Here is a 15,601-nt window from a genome sequence, read left to right on the forward strand (position 1 = left end):
ACACCAGGGCCTGTGGCTGCTGGCTGAGGCCACTTACACCATACCAGGGCCTGTGGCTGCTGGCTGAGGCCACCTACACCACACCAGGGCCTGTGGCTGCTTGCTGAGGCGACTTACACCACACCAGGGCCTGTTGCTGCTGGCTGAGGCCACTTACACCACACCAGTGCCTGTGGCTTCTGGCTGAGGCGACTTACACCACATCAGGGCCTGTGGCTCTGGCTGAGGCCACTTACACCACACCAGGGCCTGTGGCTGCTGGCTGAGGCCAGTTACACCACACCAGGGCCTGTGGCTGCTGGCTGAGGCCACATACACCACACCAGGGCCTTAGTTGCTATTGAGGCCAATTACACCACACCAGGGTCTGTGGCTCTTGCTCAGGCCACTCACATCACACCAGGCCCTGCGCTTCTGGCCACTTACACCACACCAGGGCCTGTGGCTGCTGGCTGAGGCCACTTACACCATACCAGGGCCTGTGGCTGCTGGCTGAGGCGACTTACACCACACCAGAGCCTGTGGCTGCTGGCTGAGGCCACCTACACCACACCAGGGCCTGTGACTGCTGGCTGAGGCCACTTACACCACACCAGGGCCTTAGTTGCTATTGAGGCCACTTACACCACACCAGGGCCTGTGGCTCTGGCTGAGGCCACTTACACCACATCAGGGCCTTATTTGCTATTGAGGCCAGTTACACCACACCAGGGCCTGTGGCTCTGGCTGAGGCCACTTACACCACACCAGGGCCTGTGGCTTCTGGCTGATTCCACTTACACCACACCAGGGCCTGTGGCTCTTGCTAAGGCCACTCATATCACACCAGGCCCTGTGCTTCTGGACGAGGCCATCTTCACCAAACCAGGCCCTGTGCTGCTTGCTGTGGCCATGTACAACACACCAGGCCCTGTGCTGGTTCCTGAGGCCAACTTCAACAATCCAGGACCTGTGCTGTTGGATAAATGCTAAACTGAGCCTTTGGGTTAGGGTATTATGCAAACATGCAGGTAGGGTTATAGGATTGTCTTTGTGACTTCAGGTACTTGCCACCTAATCACTTGAATCCATAAATTGAGACATTGTGCTGGGGCCAGCAGCTTACGGCCATACCACCCTGAGCACCCCCGACCTCGTCTGATCTCGGAAGCTAAGCAGGGCTGGGCTTGGTTAGTACTTGGATGGGGGAATACCTGGTGCTGTAAGCCTTTCATTTTCCTGTCATTGAACCGCTTTTGATCCAGAGAAGGGGTGTATTAAAAGACCAAAAGCAGCTGCCCATTAATGAGGGCACATTAACGACATTGCTTTTGGCTGTTTTCCAATGTCTTGTGCTGCTAGCTGATGCCACCTACACCACACCAGGGCCTGATTGACCGGCTGGGGCCACTTACACCACATCAGGGCCTGTGGCTCTGGCTGAGGCCACTTACACCACACCAGGGCCTGTGGCTCTTGCTCAGGCCAGTTACACCACACCAGGGCCTGTGGCTGCTGGCTGAGGCCACTTACACCACACAAGGGCCTGTGGCTGCTGGCTGAGGCCACCTACACCACACCAGGGCCTGAGTGACCGGCTGGGGCCACTTACACCACATCAGGGCCTGTGGCTGCTGGCTGAGGCCACCTACACCACACCAGGGCCTTAGTTGCTATTGAGGCCAATTACACTACACCAGGGTCTGTGGCTCTTGCTCAGGCCACTTACACCACACCAGGCCTGTGGCACTTGCTCAGGCCACTTACACCACACCAGGGCCTGTGGCTGCTGGCTGAGGCCACTTACACCACACCAGGGCCTGTGGCTGTTGGCTGAGGCCACCTACACCACACCAGGGCATTAGTTGCTATTGAGGCCAATTACACCACACCAGGGTCTGTGGCTCTTGCTCAGGCCACTTACACCACACCAGGGCCTGTGGCTCTTGCTCAGGCCACTTACACCACACCAGGGCCTGTGGCTGCTGGCTGAGGCCACTTACACCACACCAGGGCCTGTGGCTGCTGGCTGAGGCCACCTACACCACACCAGGGCCTGTGGCTGCTGGCTGAGGCCACTTACACCACACCAGGGCCTGTGGCTGCTGGCTGAGGCCACTTACACCACACCAGGGCCTGTGGCTGCTGGCTGAGGCCACCTACACCACACCAGGGCCTGTGGCTGCTGACTGAGGCGACTTACACCACACCAGGGCCCTTTTGCTGCTGGCTGAGGCCACTTACACCACAGCAGTGCCTGTGGCTTCTGGCTGAGGCGACTTACACCACACCAGGGCCTGTGGCTGCTGGCTGAGGCCACTTACACCACACCAAGGCCTGTGGCTCTTGCTCAGGCCACTCATATCACACCAGGCCCTGCGCTTCTGGCCGAGGCCATCTTCACCAAACCAGGCCCTGTGCTGCTTGCTGTGGCCATGTACAACACACCAGGCCCTGTGCTGGTTCCTGAGGCCATCTTCAACAATCCAGGGCCTGTGCTGTTGGATAAATGCCAAACTGAGCCTTTGGGTTAGGGTATTATGCAAACATGCAGGTATGGTTATAGGATTGTCTTCGTAACTTCAGGTACTTGCCACCTAATCACTTGAATCCATAAATTGAGACATTGTGCTGGGGCCAGCAGCTTACGGCCATACCACCCTGAGCACTCCCGACCTCGTCTGATCTCGGAAGCTAAGCAGGGCTGGGCTTGGTTAGTACTTGGATGGGAGACTGCCTGGGAATACCTGGTGCTGTAAGCCTTTCATTTTCATGTCATTGAACCGCTTTTGATCCAGAGAAGGGGTGTATTAAAAGACCAAAAGCAGCTGCCCATTAATGAGGGCATATTAACGACACTGCTTTTGGCTGTTTTCCAATGTCTTGTGCTGCTAGCTGATGCCACCTACACCACACCAGGGCCTGAGTGACCGGCTGGGGCCACTTACACCACATCAGGGCCTGTGGCTCTGGCTGAGGCCACTTACACCACACCAGGGCCTGTGGCTGCTGGCTGAGGCCAGTTACACCACACCAGAGCCTGTGGCTGCTGGCTGAAGCCACTTACACCACACCAGGGCCTTAGTTGCTATTGAGGCCACTTACACCACACCAGGGCCTGTGGCTGCTGGCTGAGGCCACCTACACCACACCAGGGCCTGTGGCTGCTGGCTGAGGCCACTTACACCACACCAGGGCCTGTGGCTGCTGGCTGAAGCCACTTACACCACACCAGGGCCTTAGTTGCTATTGAGGCCACTTACACCACACCAGGGCCTGTGGCTGCTGGCTGAGGCCACCTACACCACACCAGGGCCCTTTTGCTGCTGGCTGAGGCCACTTACACCACACCAGTGCCTGTGGCTGCTGGCTGAGGCCACTTACACCACACCAGGGCCTGTGGCTCTTGCTCAGGCCACTCACATCACACCAGGCCCTGCGCTTTTGGCCGAGGCCATCTTCACCAAACCAGGCCCTGTGGTTCTTGCTCAGGCCACTTACACCACACCAGGGCCTTATTTGCTATTGAGGCCACTTACACCACACCAGGGCCTGTGGCTCTGGCTTAGGCCACTTACACCACACCAGGGCCTGTGGCACTTGCTCAGGCCACTTACACCACACCAGGGCCTGTGGCTGCTGGCTGAGGCCACTTACACCACACCAGGGCCTGTGGCTCTTGCTCAGGCCACTTACACCACACCAGGGCCTGTGGCACTGGCTGAGGCCACTTAGACCACACCAGGGCCTGTGGCTGCTGGCTGAGGCCACTCACACCACACCAGGGCCTGTTGCTGCTAGCTGAGGCCACTTACACCAAACCAGGGCCTGTGGCTGCTTGCTGAGGCCATCTTCACCAAACCAGGCCCTGTGCTGCTTGCTGTGGCCATGTAAAACACACCAGGTCCTGTGCTGGTTCTTGAGGCCATCTTCAACAATCCAGGGCCTGTGCTGTTGGATAAATGCCAAACTGAGCCTTTTGGTTAGGGTATTATGCAAACATGCAGGTATGGTTATAGGATTGTCCTCGTAACTTCAGGTACTTGCCACCTAATCACTTGAATCCATAAATTGAGACATTGTGCTGGGGCCAGCAGCTTACGGCCATACCACCCTGAGCACGCCCGACCTCGTCTGATCTCGGAAGCTAAGCAGGGCTGGGCTTGGTTAGTACTTGGATGGGAGACTGCCTGGGAATACCTGGTGCTGTAAGCCTTTCATTTTCATGTCATTGAACCGCTTTTGATCCAGAGAAGGGGTGTATTAAAAGACCAGAAGCAGCTCCCCATTAATGAGGGCACATTAACGACATTGCTTTTGGCTGTTTTCCAATGTCTTGTGCTGCTAGCTGATGCCACCTACACCACACCAGGGCCTGAGTGACCGGCTGGGGCCACTTACACCACACCAGGGCCTGTGGTTCTTGCTCAGGCCACTCACATCACACCAGGCCCTGCTCTTCTGGCCGAGGCCATCTTCACCAAACCAGGCCCTGTGCTGCTAGCTGTGGCCATGTACAACACACCAGGCCCTGTGCTGGTTCCTGAGGCCATCTTCAACAATCCAGGGCCTGTGCTGTTGGATAAATGCCAAACTGAGCCTTTGGGTTAGGGTATTATGCAAACATGCAGGTATGGTTATAGGATTGTCTTCGTAACTTCAGGTACTTGCCACCTAATCACTTGAATCCATAAATTGAGTCATTGTGCTGGGGCCAGCAGCTTACGGCCATAGCCCCCTGAGCACGCCCGACCTCGTCTGATCTCGGAAGCTAAGCAGGGCTGGGCTTGGTTAGTACTTGGATGGGAGACTGCCTGGGTATACCTGGTGCTGTAAGCCTTTCATTTTCATGTCATTGAACCGCTTTTGATCCAGAGAAGGGGTGTATTAAAAGACCAAAAGCCCATTGATGAGGGCACATTAACGACATTGCTTTTGGCTCTTTTCCAATGTCTTGTGCTGCTAGCTGATGCCACCTACACCACACCAGGGCCTGAGTGACCGGCTGGGGCCACTTACACCACATCAGGGCCTGTGGCTCTGGCTGAGGCCACTTACACCACACCAGGGCCTGTGGCTGCTGGCTGAGGCCACCTACACCACACCAGGGCCTTAGTTGCTATTGAGGCCAATTACACCACACCAGGGTCTGTGGTCTTGCTCAGGCCACTTACACCACACCAGGCCTGTGGCACTTGCTCAGGCCACTTACACCACACCAGGGCCTGTGGCTGCTGGCTGAGGCCACCTACACCACACCAGGGCATTAGTTGCTATTGAGGCCACTTACACCACACCAGGGCCTGTGGCACTGGCTGAGGCCACTTACACCACACCAGGGCCTGTGGCTGCTGGCTGAGGCCACTTACACCACACCAGGGCCTTAGTTGCTATTGAGGCCAATTACACCACACCAGGGCCTGTGGCACTGGCTGAGGCCACTTACACCACACCAGGGCCTGTGGCTGCTGGCTGAGGCCACTTACACCACACAAGGGCCTGTGGCTGCTGGCTGAGGCCACCTACACCACACCAGGGCCTGTGGCTGCTGGCTGAGGACACTTACAACACAACAGGGCCTGTGGCTCTTGCTCAGGCCACTCATATCACACCAGGCCCTGTGCTTCTGGCCGAGGCCATCTTCACCAAACCAGGCCCTGTGCTGCTTGCTGTGGCCATGTACAACACACCAGGCCCTGTGCTGGTTCCTGAGGCCATCTTCAACAATCCAGGGCCTGTGCTGTTGGATAAATGCCAAACTGAGCCTTTGGGTTAGGGTATTATGCAAACATGCAGGTATGGTTATAGGATTATCTTCGTAACTTCAGGTACTTGCCACCTAATCACTTGAATCCATAAATTGAGACATTGTGCTGGAGCCAGCAGCTTACGGCCATACCACCCTGAGCACTCCCGACCTCGTCTGATCTCGGAAGCTAAGCAGGGCTGGGCTTGGTTAGTACTTGGATGGGAGACTGCCTGGGAATACCTGGTGCTGCAAGCCTTTCATTTTCATGTCATTGAACCGCTTTTGATCCAGAGAAGGGGTGTATTAAAAGACCAAAAGCAGCTGCCCATTAATGAGGGTACATTAACGACATTGCTTTTGGCTGTTTTCCAATGTCTTGTGCTGCTAGCTGATGCCACCTACACCACACCAGGGCCTTAGTTGCTATTGAGGCCAATTACACCACACCAGGGTCTTTGGCTCTTGCTCAGGCCACTTACACCACACCAGGGCCTGTGGCACTGGCTGAGGCCACTTACACCACACCAGGGCCTGTGGCTGCTGGCTGAGGCCACTTACACCACACCAGGGCCTTATTTGCTATTGAGGCCACTTACACCACACCAGGGCCTGTGGCTCTTGCTCAGGCCACTTACACCACACCAGGGCCTGTGGCTCTTGCTCAGGCCACTCACATCACACCAGGCCCTGCGCTTCTGGCCGAGGCCATCTTCACCAAACCAGGCCCTGTGCTGCTAGCTGTGGCCATGTACAACACACCAGGCCCTGTGCTGGTTCCTGAGGCCATCTTCAACAATCCAGGGCCTGTGCTGTTGGATAAATGCTAAACTGAGCCTTTGGGTTAGGGTATTATGCAAACATGAAGGTAGGGTTATAGGATTGTCTTCGTAACTTCAGGTACTTGCCACCTAATCACCTGAATCCATAAATTGAGACATTGTGCTGGGGCCAGCAGCTTACGGCCATACCACCCTGAGCACGCCCGACCTCGTCTGATCTCGGAAGCTGAGCAGGGCTGGGCTTGGTTAGTACTTGGATGGGAGACTCCCTGGGAATACCTGGTGCTGTAAGCCTTTCATTTTCATGTCATTGAACCGCTTTTGATCCAGAGAAGGGGTGTATTAAAAGACCAAAAGCAGCTGCCCATTAATGAGGGCACATTAACGACATTGCTTTTGGCTGTTTTCCAATGTCTTGTGCTGCTAGCTGATGCCACCTACACCACACCAGGGCCTGAGTGACCGGCTGGGGCCACTTACACCACATCAGGGCCTGTGGCTCTGGCTGAGGCCACTTACACCACACCAGGGCCTGTGGCTGCTGGCTGAGGCCACTTACACCACACCAGGGCCTGTGGCTGCTGGCTGAGGCCACTTACACCACACCAGGGCCTTAGTTGCTATTGAGGCCAATTACACCACACCATGGTCTGTGGCTCTTGCTCAGGCCACTTACACCACACCAGGGCCTGTGGCACTGGCTGAGGCCACTTACACCACACCAGGGCCTGTGGCTGCTGGCTGAGGCCACTTACACCACACAAGGGCTTGTGGCTGCTGGCTGAGGCCACCTACACCACACCAGGGCCTGTGGCTGCTGGCTGAGGCCACCTACACCACACCAGGGCCTGTGGCTCTTGCTCAGGCCACTTACACCACACCAGGGCCTGTGGCTCTTGCTCAGGCCACTCATATCACACCAGGCCCTGTGCTTCTGGCTGAGGCCACTTAGACCACACCAGGGCCTGTGGCTGCTGGCTGAGGCCATCTACACCACAACAGGGCCTGTGGCTCTTGCTCAGGCCAGTTACACCACACCAGGGCCTGTGGCTGCTGGCTGAGGCCACTTACACCACACAAGGGCCTGTGGCTGCTGGCTGAGGCCACCTACACCACACCAGGGCCTTAGTTGCTATTGAGGCCAATTACACCACACCAGGGTCTGTGGCTCTTGCTCAGGCCACTTACACCACACCAGGGCCTGTGGCACTGGCTGAGGCCACTTACACCACACCAGGGCCTGTGGCTGCTGGCTGAGGCCACTTACACCACACAAGGGCTTGTGGCTGCTGGCTGAGGCCACCTACACCACACCAGGGCCTGTGGCTGCTGGCTGAGGCCACCTACACCACACCAGGGCCTGTGGCTCTTGCTCAGGCCACTTACACCACACCAGGGCCTGTGGCTCTTGCTCAGGCCACTCATATCACACCAGGCCCTGTGCTTCTGGCTGAGGCCACTTAGACCACACCAGGGCCTGTGGCTGCTGGCTGAGGCCATCTACACCACAACAGGGCCTGTGGCTCTTGCTCAGGCCAGTTACACCACACCAGGGCCTGTGGCTGCTGGCTGAGGCCACTTACACCACACAAGGGCCTGTGGCTGCTGGCTGAGGCCACCTACACCACACCAGGGCCTTAGTTGCTATTGAGGCCAATTACACCACACCAGGGTCTGTGGCTCTTGCTCAGGCCACTTACACCACACCAGGGCCTGTGGCACTGGCTGAGGCCACTTACACCACACCAGGGCCTGTGGCTGCTGGCTGAGGCCACTTACACCACACAAGGGCCTTTGGCTGCTGGCTGAGGCCACCTACACCACACCAGGGCCTGTGGCTGCTGGCTGAGACCACTTACACCACACCAGGGCATGTGGCTTTTGCTCAGGCCACTTACACCACACCAGGGCCTGTGGCTCTTGCTCAGGCCACTTACACCACACCAGGGCCTGTGGCTGCTGGCTGAGGCCACTTACACCACACCAGGGCCTGTGGCTGCTGGCTGAGGCCACTTACACCACACCAGGGCCTGTGGCGGCTGGCTGAGGCCACCTACACCACACCAGGGCCTGAGTGACCGGCTGGGGCCACTTACACCACATCAGGGCCTGTGGCTCTGGCTGAGGCCAGTTACACCACAACAGGGCCTGTGGCTGCTGCCTGAGGCCACATACACCACACCAGGGCCTTAGTTGCTATTGAGGCCAATTACACCACACCAGGGTCTGTGGCTCTTGCTGAGGCCACCTACACCACACCAGGGCCTGTGGCTGCTGGCTGAGGCCACTTACACCACACCAGGGCCTGTGGCTGCTGGCTGAGGCCACCTACACCACACCAGGGCCTGTGGCTGCTTGCTGAGGCGACTTACACCACACCAGGGCCTGTTGCTGCTGGCTGAGGCCACTTACACCACACCAGTGCCTGTGGCTGCTGGCTGAGGCCACTTACACCACACCAGGGCCTGTGGCTCTTGCTCAGGCCACTCACATCACACCAGGCCCTGCGCTTCTGGCCGAGGCCATCTTCACCAAACCAGGCCCTGTGGTTCTTGCTCAGGCCACTTACACCACACCAGGGCCTGTGGCACTTGCTCAGGCCACTTACACCACACCAGGGCCTGTGGCTGCTGGCTGAGGCCACTTACACCACACCAGGGCCTGTGGCTCTTGCTCAGGCCACTTACACCACACCAGGGCATTAGTTGCTATTGAGGCCAATTACACCACACCAGGGTCTGTGGCTCTTGCTCAGGCCACTTACACCACACCAGGGCCTGTGGCTCTTGCTCAGGCCACTTACACCACACCAGGGCCTGTGGCTGCTGGCTGTGGCCACTTACACCACACCAGGGCCTGTGGCTGCTGGCTGAGGCCACCTACACCACACCAGGGCCTTAGTTGCTATTGAGGCCAATTACACCACACCAGGGTATGTGGCTCTTGCTCAGGCCACTTACACCACACCAGGGCCTTAGTTGCTATTGAGGCCAATTACACCACACCAGGGCCTGTGGCTCTTGCTCAGGCCACTCACATCACACCAGGCCCTGCGCTTCTGGCCGAGGCCATCTTCACCAAACCAGGCCCTGTGCTGCTAGCTGTGGCCATGTACAACACACCAGGCCCTGTGCTGGTTCCCGAGGCCATCTTCAACAATCCAGGGCCTGTGCTGTTGGATAAATGCTAAACTGAGCCTTTGGGTTAGGGTATTATGCAAACATGAAGGTAGGGTTATAGGATTGTCTTCGTAACTTCAGGTACTTGCCACCTAATCACCTGAATCCATAAATTGAGACATTGTGCTGGGGCCAGCAGCTTACGGCCATACCACCCTGAGCACGCCCGACCTCGTCTGATCTCGGAAGCCGAGAAGGGCTGGGCTTGGTTAGTACTTGGATGGGAGACTGCCTGGGAATACCTGGTGCTGTAAGCCTTTCATTTTAATGTCATTGAACCGCTTTTGATCCAGAGAAGGGGTGTATTAAAAGACCAAAAGCAGCTGCCCATTAATGAGGGCACATTAACGACATTGCTTTTGGCTGTTTTCCAATGTCTTGTGCTGCTAGCTGATGCCACCTACACCACACCAGGGCCTGAGTGACCGGCTGGGGCCACTTACACCACATCAGGGCCTGTGGCTGCTGGCTGAGGCCACTTACACCACACCAGGGCCTGTGGCTGCTGGCTGAGGCCACCTACACCACACCAGGGCCTGTGGCTGCTTGCTGAGGCGACTTACACCACACCAGGGCCTGTTGCTGCTGGCTGAGGCCACTTACACCACACCAGTGCCTGTGGCTGCTGGCTGAGGCCACTTACACCACACCAGGGCCTGTGGCTCTTGCTCAGGCCACTCACATCACACCAGGCCCTGCGCTTCTGGCCGAGGCCATCTTCACCAAACCAGGCCCTGTGGTTCTTGCTCAGGCCACTTACACCACACCAGGGCCTGTGGCACTTGCTCAGGCCACTTACACCACACCAGGGCCTGTGGCTGCTGGCTGAGGCCACTTACACCACACCAGGGCCTGTGGCTCTTGCTCAGGCCACTTACACCACACCAGGGCATTAGTTGCTATTGAGGCCAATTACACCACACCAGGGTCTGTGGCTCTTGCTCAGGCCACTTACACCACACCAGGGCCTGTGGCTCTTGCTCAGGCCACTTACACCACACCAGGGCCTGTGGCTGCTGGCTGTGGCCACTTACACCACACCAGGGCCTGTGGCTGCTGGCTGAGGCCACCTACACCACACCAGGGCCTTAGTTGCTATTGAGGCCAATTACACCACACCAGGGTATGTGGCTCTTGCTCAGGCCACTTACACCACACCAGGGCCTTAGTTGCTATTGAGGCCAATTACACCACACCAGGGCCTGTGGCTCTTGCTCAGGCCACTCACATCACACCAGGCCCTGCGCTTCTGGCCGAGGCCATCTTCACCAAACCAGGCCCTGTGCTGCTAGCTGTGGCCATGTACAACACACCAGGCCCTGTGCTGGTTCCCGAGGCCATCTTCAACAATCCAGGGCCTGTGCTGTTGGATAAATGCTAAACTGAGCCTTTGGGTTAGGGTATTATGCAAACATGAAGGTAGGGTTATAGGATTGTCTTCGTAACTTCAGGTACTTGCCACCTAATCACCTGAATCCATAAATTGAGACATTGTGCTGGGGCCAGCAGCTTACGGCCATACCACCCTGAGCACGCCCGACCTCGTCTGATCTCGGAAGCCGAGAAGGGCTGGGCTTGGTTAGTACTTGGATGGGAGACTGCCTGGGAATACCTGGTGCTGTAAGCCTTTCATTTTAATGTCATTGAACCGCTTTTGATCCAGAGAAGGGGTGTATTAAAAGACCAAAAGCAGCTGCCCATTAATGAGGGCACATTAACGACATTGCTTTTGGCTGTTTTCCAATGTCTTGTGCTGCTAGCTGATGCCACCTACACCACACCAGGGCCTGAGTGACCGGCTGGGGCCACTTACACCACATCAGGGCCTGTGGCTCTGGCTGAGGCCACTTACACCACACCAGGGCCTTAGTTGCTATTGAGGCCAATTACACCACACCATGGTCTGTGGCTCTTGCTCAGGCCACTTACACCACACCAGGGCCTGTGGCACTGGCCGAGGCCACTTACACCACACCAGGGCCTGTGGCTGCTGGCTGAGGCCACTTACACCACACAAGGGCTTGTGGCTGCTGGCTGAGGCCACCTACACCACACCAGGGCCTGTGGCTGCTGGCTGAGGCCACCTACACCACACCAGGGCCTGTGGCTCTTGCTCAGGCCACTTACACCACACCAGGGCCTGTGGCTCTTGCTCAGGCCACTTACACCACACCAGGGCCTGTGGCTCTTGCTCAGGCCACTCATATCACACCAGGCCCTGTGCTTCTGGCTGAGGCCACTTACACCACACCAGGGCCTGTGGCTGCTGGCTGAGGCCACTTACACCACACCAGGGCCTGTGGCTGCTGGCTGAGGCCATCTACACCACACCAGGGCCTGTGGCTGCTGGCTGAGGCGACTTACACCACACCAGGGCCCTTTTGCTGCTGGCTGAGGCCACTTACACCACACCAGTGCCTGTGGCTTCTGGCTGAGGCGACTTACACCACACCAGGGCCTGTGGCTGCTGGCTGAGGCCACTTACACCACACCAGGGCCTGTGGCTCTTGCTCAGGCCACTCACATCACACCAGGCCCTGCGCTTCTGGCCGAGGCCATCTTCACCAAACCAGGCCCTGTGGCTCTTGCTCAGGCCACTTACACCACACCAGGGCCTGTGGCTGCTGGCTGAGGCCACTTACACCACACCAGGGCCTGTGGCTGGTGGCTGAGGCCACCTACACCACACCAGGGCCTGTGGCTGCTGGCTGAGGCGACTTACACCACACCAGGGCCCTTTTGCTGCTGGCTGAGGCCACTTACACCACACCAGTGCCTGTGGCTTCTGTCTGAGGCGACTTACACCACACCAGGGCCTGTGGCTGCTGGCTGAGGCCAATTACACCACACAAGGGCTTGTGGCTGCTGGCTGAGGCGACTTACACCACACCAGGGCCTGTGGCTGCTGGCTGAGGCCAATTACACCACACAAGGGTCTGTGGCTCTTGCTCAGGCCACTTACACCACACCAGGGCCTGTGGCTGCTGGCTGAGGCCACTTACACCACACCAGGGCCTGTGGCTGGTGGCTGAGGCCACCTACACCACACCAGGGCCTGTGGCTGCTGGCTGAGGCGACTTACACCACACCAGGGCCCTTTTGCTGCTGGCTGAGGCCACTTACACCACACCAGTGCCTGTGGCTTCTGTCTGAGGCGACTTACACCACACCAGGGCCTGTGGCTGCTGGCTGAGGCCAATTACACCACACCAGGGTCTGTGGCTCTTGATCAGGCCACTTACACCACACCAGGGCCTGTGGCACTGGCTGAGGCCACTTACACCACACCAGGGCCTGTGGCTGCTGGCTGAGGCCACTTACACCACACAAGGGCTTGTGGCTGCTGGCTGAGGCCACCTACACCACACCAGGGCCTGTGGCTGCTGGCTGAGGCCACCTACACCACACCAGGGCCTGTGGCTCTTGCTCAGGCCACTTACACCACACCAGGGCCTGTGGCTCTTGCTCAGGCCACTTACACCACACCAGGGCCTGTGGCTCTTGCTCAGGCCACTTACACCACACCAGGGCCTGTGGCTCTTTCTCAGGCCACTCATATCACACCAGGCCCTGTTCTTCTGGCTGAGGCAACTTAGACCACACCAGGGCCTGTGGCTGCTGGCTGAGGCCACTTACACCACACCAGGGCCTGTGGCTGCTGGCTGAGGCCATCTACACCACACCAGGGCCTGTGGCTGCTGGCTGAGGCGACTTACACCACACCAGGGCCCTTTTGCTGCTGGCTGAGGCCACTTACACCACACCAGTGCCTGTGGCTTCTGGCTGAGGCGACTTACACCACACCAGGGCCTGTGGCTGCTGGCTGAGGCCACTTACACCACACCAGGGCCTGTGGCTGCTGGCTTAGGCCACCTACACCACACCAGGGCCTTAGTTGCTATTGAGGCCAATTACACCACACCATGGTCTGTGGCTCTTGCTCAGGCCACTTACACCACACCAGGGCCTGTGGCACTGGCTGAGGCCACTTACACCACACCAGGGCCTGTGGCTGCTGGCTGAGGCCACTTACACCACACAAGGGCTTGTGGCTGCTGGCTGAGGCCACCTACACCACACCAGGGCCTGTGGCTGCTGGCTGAGGCCACCTACACCACACCAGGGCCTGTGGCTCTTGCTCAGGCCACTTACACCACACCAGGGCCTGTGGCTCTTGCTCTGGCCACTTACACCACACCAGGGCCTGTGGCTCTTGCTCAGGCCACTCATATCACACCAGGCCCTGTGCTTCTGGCTGAGGCCATCTTCACCAAACCAGGCCCTGTGCTGCTTGCTGTGGCCATGTACAACACACCAGGCCCTGTGCTGGTTCCTGAGGCCATCTTCAACAATCCAGGGCCTGTGCTGTTGGATAAATGCCAAACTGAGCCTTTGGGTTAGGGTATTATGCAAACATGCAGGTATGGTTATAGCATTGTCTTCGTAACTTCAGGTACTTGCCACCTAATCACTTGAATCCATAAATTGAGACATTGTGCTGGAGCCAGCAGCTTACGGCCATACCACCCTGAGCACGCCCGACCTCGTCTGATCTCGGAAGCTAAGCAGGGCTGGGCTTGGTTAGTACTTGGATGGGAGACTGCCTGGGAATACCTGGTGCTGTAAGCCTTTCATTTTCATGTCATTGAACCGCTTTTGATCCAGAGAAGGGGTGTATTAAAAGACCAAAAGCAGCTGCCCATTAATAAGGGCACATTAATCACATTGCTTTTGGCTCTTTTCCAATGTCTTGTGCTGCTAGCTGATGCCACCTACACCACACCAGGGCCTGAGGGACCGGCTGGGGCCACTTACACCACATAAGGGGCTGTGGCTCTGGCTGAGGCCAGTTACACCACACCAGGGCCTGTGGGTTCTGGCTGAGGCGACTTACACCAAACCAGGGCCTGTGGCTGCTGGCTGAGGCCACTTACACCACACCAGGGCCTTAGTTGCTATTGAGGCCAATTACACAACACCATGGTCTGTGGCTCTTGCTCAGGCCACTTACACCACACCAGGGCCTGTGGCACTGGCTGAGGCCACTTACACCACACCAGGGCCTGTGGCTGCTGGCTGAGGCCACTTACACCACACCAGGGCCTGTGGCTGCTGGCTGAGGCCACTTACACCACACCAGGGCCTTAGTTGCTATTGAGGCCAATTACACCACACCATGGTCTGTGGCTCTTGCTCAGGCCACTTACACCACACAAGGGCCTGTGGCTGCTGGCTGAGGCCACTTACACCACACAAGGGCCTGTGGCTGCTGGCTGAGGCCACCTACACCACACCAGGGCCTGTGGCTGCTGGCTGAGGCCACTTACAACACACCAGGGCCTGTGGCTCTTGCTCAGGCCACTCATATCACACCAGGCCCTGTGCTTCTGGCCGAGGCCATCTTCACCAAACCATTCCCTGTGCTGCTTGCTGTGGCCATGTACAACACACCAGGCCCTGTGCTGGTTCCTGAGGCCATCTTCAACAATCCAGGGCCTGTGCTGTTGGATAAATGCCAAACTGAGCCTTTGGGTTAGGGTATTATGCAAACATGCAGGTATGGTTATAGGATTATCTTCGTAACTTCAGGTACTTGCCACCTAATCACTTGAATCCATAAATTGAGACATTGTGCTGGAGCCAGCAGCTTACGGCCATACCACCCTGAGCACGCCCGACCTCGTCTGATCTCGGAAGCTAAGCAGGAGTGGGCTTGGTTAGTACTTGGATGGGAGACTGCCTGGGAATACCTGGTACTGTAAGCCTTTCATTTTCATGTCATTGAACCGCTTTTGATCCAGAGAAGGGGTGTATTAAAAGACCAGAAGCAGCTCCCCATTAATGAGGGCACATTAACGACATTGCTTTTGGCTGTTTTCCAATGTCTTGTGCTGCTAGCTGATGCCACCTACACC

At 57.6% G+C, this 15,601-nt stretch overlaps 3 non-coding genes and 7 pseudogenes across 3 annotated transcripts; all 10 read left to right on the plus strand.

Annotated features, from left to right (window-relative positions):
* The first annotated feature begins 1,099 nt into the window (after positions 1-1,099).
* On the plus strand, positions 1,100-1,208 carry LOC147329215 (5S ribosomal RNA; annotated as a pseudogene).
* A 1,414-nt stretch (positions 1,209-2,622) lies between these two features.
* LOC147329216 (5S ribosomal RNA) lies at positions 2,623-2,741 on the plus strand. The gene has a single exon (XR_015129566.1). It is a non-coding gene; the product is annotated as a 5S ribosomal RNA (ribosomal RNA).
* A 1,334-nt stretch (positions 2,742-4,075) lies between these two features.
* Positions 4,076-4,194, plus strand: LOC147329217 (5S ribosomal RNA). The gene has a single exon (XR_015129413.1). It is a non-coding gene; the product is annotated as a 5S ribosomal RNA (ribosomal RNA).
* Positions 4,195-4,699: 505 nt separating this feature from the next.
* On the plus strand, positions 4,700-4,818 carry LOC147329218 (5S ribosomal RNA; annotated as a pseudogene).
* A 1,046-nt stretch (positions 4,819-5,864) lies between these two features.
* Positions 5,865-5,983, plus strand: LOC147329219 (5S ribosomal RNA; annotated as a pseudogene).
* A 699-nt stretch (positions 5,984-6,682) lies between these two features.
* Positions 6,683-6,801, plus strand: LOC147329220 (5S ribosomal RNA; annotated as a pseudogene).
* Positions 6,802-9,824: 3,023 nt separating this feature from the next.
* Positions 9,825-9,943, plus strand: LOC147329221 (5S ribosomal RNA; annotated as a pseudogene).
* Positions 9,944-11,194: 1,251 nt separating this feature from the next.
* Positions 11,195-11,313, plus strand: LOC147329222 (5S ribosomal RNA; annotated as a pseudogene).
* A 2,883-nt stretch (positions 11,314-14,196) lies between these two features.
* LOC147329223 (5S ribosomal RNA) lies at positions 14,197-14,315 on the plus strand. Its single transcript, XR_015129414.1, has one exon. It is a non-coding gene; the product is annotated as a 5S ribosomal RNA (ribosomal RNA).
* A 1,017-nt stretch (positions 14,316-15,332) lies between these two features.
* LOC147329224 (5S ribosomal RNA) lies at positions 15,333-15,451 on the plus strand (annotated as a pseudogene).
* The last annotated feature ends 150 nt before the right edge of the window (positions 15,452-15,601 follow it).

Source organism: Aulonocara sp. 'chitande type north' Nkhata Bay, linkage group LG5 (assembly GCF_057382095.1).
Source record: "Aulonocara sp. 'chitande type north' Nkhata Bay isolate Kocher_YH1m ecotype deep benthic linkage group LG5, A_spYH_male_GT1.1, whole genome shotgun sequence".
NCBI lineage: Eukaryota > Metazoa > Chordata > Actinopteri > Cichliformes > Cichlidae > Aulonocara > Aulonocara sp. 'chitande type north' Nkhata Bay.